General features: G+C 34.3%; 1 pseudogene; it reads right to left on the bottom strand.

Moving 5' to 3' along the window:
* Positions 1-5,876: 5,876 nt before the first annotated feature.
* Positions 5,877-5,976, bottom strand: LOC122438996 (annotated as a pseudogene).
* Between the last annotated feature and the right edge of the window lie 859 nt (positions 5,977-6,835).

The raw sequence follows: 6,835 nt of genomic DNA, 5'->3' as shown, positions 1-6,835 counted from the left end.
ACTAAGATCATGGCATCTGGCCCCATCACTTCATGGGAAATAGATGGGGAAACAGTGGAAGCAGTGTTAGACTTTATTTTTTGGGGCTCCAAAATCACTGCAGATGGTGATTGCAGCCATGAAATTAAAAGACGCTTACTCCTTGGAAGGAAAGTTATGACCAACATAGATAGCATATTAGAAAGCAGAGACATTACTTTGCCAACAAAGGGTCCGTCTAGTCAAGGCTATGGTTTTTCCAGTGGTCATGTATGGATGTGAGAGTTGGACTGTGAAGAAAGCTGAGTGCCGAAAAATTGATGCTTTTGAACTGTGGTGTTGGAGAAGACTCTTGAGAGTCCCTTGGACTGCAAGAAGATCCAGCCAGTCCATCCTAAAGGAGATCAGTCCTGGGTGTTCTTTGGAAGGACTGATGCTGAAGCTGAAACTCCAATACTCTGACCACCTCATGCGAAGAGTTGACTCATTTGAAAAGACCCTGATGCTGGGAGGGATTGGGGGCAGGAGGAGAAGGGTACGACAGAGGATGAGATGGCTGGATGGCATCACTGACTAGATGGACGTGAGTTTGAGTAAACTCTGGGTGTTGGCGATGGACAGGGAGGCCTGGCGTGCTGCGATTCATGGGGTCGCAAAAAGTCAGACACGACTGAGCGACTGAACTGAACTGAACTGAACTGAAAATCAACAAGTAGCTGGCAAGTTGCAACCTTCACTAAGCCTAAATGTCAGGGTAAATGGAAGCTCAGAGAGTTAAAACAAGTCCAGGGTACAAAAAATCTTTTGATTATAGGGCATTTAAATATGTACTTTAGTTTTGACTGACTCAAGAAGCAGGGAAAGGAGTTAAGACTTAGGGAGAGATCAATAAGAGAATCTTCTATAGCAGCAGCCCCCCAACCTTTTAAGCTCCAGGGATGGGTTTAATGGGGGAGGGTGCTTTCTGTGTGATTCAAGTGCATTACATCTATTGTGCACTTTATTTCTATTATTATTAAATTGTGATATATAAGAAATAATTATACAACTCACCATCATGTAGATGCAGTAAGAGGCCTGAGCTTGTTTTCCTGCAACTAGATGGTCCCAAACAAATAACGAATAAATATGTATATTTATAAATTTGTATACTGTTATAAATATGTATCTGTTATATGTTATATATATCTGTTATATGTATCTGTTACAGATTCTGTATAGGTATATATATATTGAGAGATCTACGAAAGAATGTTCACTAAAATTAATGTTATTTTATTCCTTTGACAAACATCACTGGATGCCATGTTCCAGGCACTGTTCTTGGTGTTGAATTTACAAATGTCACCATTAAAAGTCATACTTCCCTGGCGAAAACATTCTATTATAGAGTTATTATAGGAATTTGTGTTTCAGACAATTTCTCCTTTTGTTTCTTTTATTTTTAATTTCTGAGAAGAGATTCAAATGATAAAAATATAGCTTTTTTTCTGAAAGTAAACAGAAATTTCTTTTTATAAATAGCATTGATATTTAAAATAAAAGCAATCAATACTCATTTATTTGATTTTAAAGAACTAAATAATGGTAGTTTAGAAAAATTAGAATATGTAAGAAAATCCACCCCCCACCCCACCCCCCCCCCCGCCAAATAAATATACAGTCGCTTAAGCGAGGGTATTAGAAAGGTAATTCTCTCACAAGTTGTGGTATTAAGTGTACTTGGTATAGATTCTTTGGTTGCCAACGTGTACATCATGAAAGTCTCCATGTACATATGAAGGGTAACCTAAATCAGTAATCTACTTAACCTAAATAAATACTCTAGAAATGGCATAGTTGATTGTGAAAGCATATTTAGGTACAAAATCTACAGATTTAAAAATTGAATGTTGACTAGATAAATTACAGTGTTATATTACATAGTCAGAAAAGAATGCTCTACATCAGAGATCATCAAAATACAGCCTCAGGACCTAATCTAGCCTACTGCCTGCTTTTATCAATAAATTTTATTTGAAAACACTCATGTAAATACATATAAGTATTATCAATGGCTGCTTTCATGCTAAAATGGCAAAGCTGAGTAGCTTCCTTAGAGACTTTTAGGTACTTAAAGCCTAAAACATTTTCTGGCTATGGGCAGAAAAACTTTGCAAAAACTTTGTATTGATAATTACAGAAATAAAAATATATTTGTAGTTTAATAGACTGTATTATATGATACCTCTTTTTTCCTGTAAACTATGCATATATACTAAAATACACATTCTTAGCAAAACAACCTCTATTGAGTATTATGTGAGTAGTAGTAGTTAGTTAAAGTTTATGTGTGTAATTCATTTAATTCTCACAGCACTCTTGTGCACTGTTATTCCATTTCTCAAATAAACTGAGGCTCTGGGAAATATAATTTGTAAAAGATGACAATGAGTTGGTGACAGAGGTAGGATTCAAAAGCTTGCACATACATATTTTTTCTTTATAGCTGGCAGGCTATACTTCAAAATGTTAAAAGTTTTCTTTGGATTCTTAGATTACTGTTTTAATCTTTACGTTCTTTTCTTATAGTTAACTTTATAATTTATTTATGTTATTAAATTTATTATGAAAAATAAAACTCCAAATATTCAATATCTGTGAACTTGAAAGTTGATCAAATTTAACGCCTATCATTTGTTGACTATTTCTTCATTTTGTACTACAGAAAACTACATTTACATGTTTGTTTTTAGGGTTCTTGGTGCTGGAGAAATGATACAGTAACTGTCAAACCAAAGCTCCAATTATTTTTTGTCATCAATGAAACTCTGGTAGGGCTGAGAGATATAATTTTATATTGCTTTGTTGCAAGAACACTGATACTTAATGATAAAATCTATCAGCAGGATATTAAGAAATGAAGAAATCAAGATTGAGCATTTTTCCTTGTTCTCAAAATTTCTTGCAAGAGTAACTTATTTTCCCTGTTGGTGGTTTCTCTCTTACCCCTTGAAGTACAAATTCCACACTACATCATGCTGTCAGAGGACATAGACATTGCAAGTTGGCAACCTTTTGTCAGCCATCTTTAGCCTCATCTTTTTCTTTAGCATTTGACATTATAGTCTTCTTCTTCTTTAAATCATCCTCTCCTTTGAAATATTTTATCTTGCATTATTTGAGCACTCTTCCTACTGTTCTTCTCTGCCATGTCAGTTCCTTACCCTCTCATGCACGGCCTCTGTGACAGGCCCTTATCACCTTTTCGTGTTCCCTTTCATGTTATGTCTTAGCAACACTGAGAAGCTTCTGGTTTGAAGAAACAGCATTATGTTAGCATCTTTGTGTTGCTGCTCAGTTTGTGCCCTTCTAGCCCATGTTTCTCCCTTCTTCCAATGATTAGTGTCTGCTCATTTTTTGACCCTTTACTGAGATGTTCCAGTCTTCAGAAAGACTTCCTTAATTTACTAAAGGATATATAATTTTTACTTTGTTTGGATCTTCATTTTAGATTTTTCATAACTTTTAAAAAGTATATTTTGAGAGTTATATTCTGCCAATTCTGTTTCTGTGTGTACAGTGGGCAACATGAGTGCTTATACTGTCTGCTTCTTACCCATTTTAAAGACGTTTCTGTAGCACATACTACATTGAATGTGGTATGTATGAAATAACAATTTGTTGCTGTTAATATTTATTTAAGCAAAAATTATGAGACTAGCAAAGCAGTTTTTTCTTTTTTTTTTTTTTTTGGTCATGTTCTGTGAGTAAATTTGGGTACTACAGATTTTTTATTAAGCATACCTGAGAAAAGTCCTTGATTTCCATGTGTAGCTAGTATGAAAAAGTAGAGGTATATAAGAAAATGTGCAAGACTTAGGAGTTTATACTTCTTACAAATAACTCACAATTTCAGATATGTTCTTATGATGAAACCTGTGTTTGATTATAACATATAAAATATGCATTAAAATCTGTATTCTATTACTATATAAAATTCAGATATTTTGAATTATGTATCATGCCTATATTTCATTAATTGGAGATATTATTTGTAGTATATATCAGATATTAAATACACTTTTGGTATTTAGAAAGGTGAGAATAATAAGTTATTGCAGCTGGTTTTAATATTTTATGTTGAATTTTATAAGAGTAATTTGAATAGATAATTCTCAGAGATCTTTAATGTACTATAAGTTGTTGTATCTATCTTTGTCTTAAAAAGAAAAAAGACCTTTTATTTCATTTATCATAATTAATCAAATCTAAGATACTGTCTGTCTTACTGTGAGTTATTCTGAAAGTAGAGCCTAGGATCTTTATTTAGGCTGAGCCCAGGAACTGCTACAGTAGCTGCAGCTGAAATCATGCTGGGTCCAGAGCTGTGGGATCACACATTTTAAGTGTCTAGTCAAAGCTATGGTTTTTCCAGTAGTCATGTATAGATGTGAGAGGTGGACTATAAAGAAAGCTGAGTGCCGAAGAATTGATGCTTTTGAAATGGGATGTTGGAGAAGACTCTTGAGAGTCTCTTGGACTGCAAGCAGATCCAACAAGTCCATCCTAAAGGAAGTCAATCCTTAATATTCATTGGAAGGACTGATGCTGAAGCTGAAACTCCAATACTTTGGCCACCTAATGTGAGGAGCTGACTCATTTAAAAAGACTCTGTCTGATGCTGGGAAAGATTGAAGGCGGGAGGAGAAGGAGATGACAGAGGATGAATAGTTGGATGGCATCACCGACTCAATGAACATGAATTTGAGTAGGCTCCCGGAGTTGGTGATGGACAGGGAAGCCTGGCATGCTGCAGTCCATGGGGTCACAAAGAGTCGGACATGACTGAGCAACTGAACTGAACTGATACCAAAAATATACCATTATTTTCTTTCTTAACAAGAAAGAAAAAAAATGCCATCAGTTATACTATGGTATAATGCTTTCTTATCTCTTAGACATTTTATTTTATACTTCTTTAAAATGATCTTTTAGATTTTATATATAGATTTTTAAAATCCCCTTTACATATATGTGTGTGTGCAAAATAAATTAAGTAATATACTTGTAAAACTTAATGTTCAAATCTGACAATTATGAGTGATATTTTGACTCAGAGTTTTCAATATCTTTGTTTTACACGTAGATTATAATGTGTGGCATTAAGAGTTTTGGCAGTATAGCAATTCCTAAAAGTGTGCTCCTCTTCTGTCTCTTGGACTTTCAAGTCCCAATATCCTTTCTGCTTTTTTTTTGTTTGTTTTTTTTAACTTTTTATTTTGTATTAGAGTATAGCTAATAACAGTGTTGTGATAACTCCAGGTGGACAGCAAAGGGATTCGTCATACATGTACATGTATCCATTCTCCCCCAAACTCTCCTCCCATCCAGGCTGCCACGGAACAGTGAGCAGAATTCCCCGTGCTAATCAGTAGGACCTTGTTGGTCATCCATTTTAAATATAGCTGTGTGTACATGTCGATCCCAAACTCTCTAACTATCTCGTGTTCCCATCTTTTCCCCTGGCAGCCATAAGTTCATTCTCTAAGTCTGTGAGTCTGTTTCTGTTTTGTAAATATGTTCCTTCGTAACGTTTTTTGATTCTGCCTATAAGCGATACCTTGTGGTATTTCTCTGTCTTACTTAAATCATTCAGTATGACAATCTCTAGGTCCATCTGTGTCATTATAAATGAGATCATTTCATTCTTTTCAGGGGCTATATAATATCCCATTGTAGATATGTACCATATCCTCTTTATCCATTCCTCTGTTGATGGACATTTAGATTGCTTCCATGTCTTAGTTATTGTAAGCTGTGCTGCAGTGAACATGAGGGTGCATGGATCCTTTTGTGGCATGTTTTTCTCCAGGTATATGCCCAGGATTCTGATTGCAGGGTCATATGGTAGTTCAGCAAATATGGAACACTTCACAAATGTATGTGTCATCCTTGCACAGGGGCTATGCCAATCTTCTCTCTGCTTGTTTTGATTCACATGGGCAGGCAATGACAGTTCTGTCACAACTGCTTCCTGACTGGAGTCATTTTAGGACCCATCCTGATTTCAGAGATTTTTAAATGTGAAAAGAACATCTTCACCTTAGAGTAGATGAAACATGGCATTTAGACTATATAAAGTAATCATTGAAAACATTCGTTAATTGGTTATCTATTGCTCTCTCCATTTCTGTAATATAGTTTTATATGTTAGTGTATATATTTATTATTAAGATAAATACTGATCAAAGATTATTTAAAACAAACAATGCCTGAGGGAGTGTTCTAGGCTATTTTTATTAAACTTCAAAAAAATATTATTGGGTAGTTTTAAAGTTGAATAAGGTAAAATTTCACTTCTTTCTATAGCAAAGTAATTTTTTGTACATTGTTCCAAATGGTGATTAAACTATTAAAATTGATAAGTATTATATAACATTTTATGGTTTTGATCTTTAGTTCCTAGGTTTTTTCATATTTCATAAACCTAGAAATCTTTATGAAACTGAGAGGAAAAAGGAAAAACAGATGCCATTTATTAAAACTGTATGTTTGATGTTGAGTCCTTAGGAAGAAAATGAAGGGTAGGTTACATGGAATGGAGACAGAGCTAAAGTACATTAAGGATTGAAAAGTCGGTAATCTATGTTGGAAGAATCTTGTTGCTGTCACATTCTTGGAATAATGTTTCTAGTTCATATTTTTACATGCAACCATATTTAGGAAATTGAGTTGCCAAGGTTATAAATTTGATATATCGTTATTTTAAACAACATACCATCATGATATGTCAAATATTTCTTTATAGATTTGATAAAAACACTATATCCAAAAGAATGGAAGAAAGAGAAAACTTTGAAATATGATCATTAAA

Source organism: Cervus canadensis, chromosome 3 (assembly GCF_019320065.1).
Source record: "Cervus canadensis isolate Bull #8, Minnesota chromosome 3, ASM1932006v1, whole genome shotgun sequence".
NCBI lineage: Eukaryota > Metazoa > Chordata > Mammalia > Artiodactyla > Cervidae > Cervus > Cervus canadensis.
Note: the sequence above shows the minus strand (reverse complement) of the source record. Positions and strands in the feature narration are given on the sequence as shown.